Source organism: Olea europaea, chromosome 18, assembly GCF_002742605.1.
Source record: "Olea europaea var. sylvestris chromosome 18, O_europaea_v1, whole genome shotgun sequence".
NCBI classification, from domain to species: Eukaryota; Viridiplantae; Streptophyta; class Magnoliopsida; order Lamiales; family Oleaceae; genus Olea; species Olea europaea.
The window spans coordinates 3,346,386-3,347,167 of NC_036254.1; positions in this window are offsets into that span (position 1 = coordinate 3,346,386).

The window sequence follows — 782 nt, forward strand, 5'->3', positions numbered from 1 at the left end:
CCCCCCCCCCTTTTTGTTTTCTCTAATTAGCATTTTTGGAACATTTTTGAAAAAGAAATGGAAGAAATGTTGCATTTAATATTGATCTCTGCATCTCATGTTCTATCTTCTAAGCCTATGTTTGGTTTCTCTTTTCAATTTTGGTTTTAATGAGATCGCATGGAGCTTTTTAGCTTTGTTCTAGCAAATGGGGCGTTGAGTTACAGATTTTTGCAAAATTTGTGAATGTTTGAGTTGAAAAGATTGTTGCCTTCTTAAGTTGCAATTTCACACGAGATGCTTGGATGCTAAAATGTGCTTAAGAATTTCAAGATTAATAAATACCTTTTCTAGTGAAATGATCGAACAAGCAAGTTATGAGAGCAAGGAGGGGTGACTCTCTTTTGCTTTATCGCTAGAAAGCTAAATCATGGTGTTTTGGATATTTATTTGTATTACGCCTTTATGATTGTTTGATTGGAAACACCTTAATGTGCGTTGCATTAATATGTATCAGAAAATGTCACAGAGGCTGAAAAGTTAGACGTTGTTGTAGAAATTTAGAAGACCAACTCATACCGATGGGTGGTTGTGTATCAACTCCAGCTCTACCAAGCAAACAATCAAAACCACCTAAAGCAAGAAGGAAGCACAATGTCCTCTCAAAAAAGCACCATGGAAAGGTTTTGAATTTGGTTTTACCTGGAAAAAAAAAAAAAGGAAACAGTGAATCAGGAGTGCGAGTTACAGATTTCGCTGTTAGTGAGATTGTTCACACTACCACTACCTGCAGAAGATCTGAG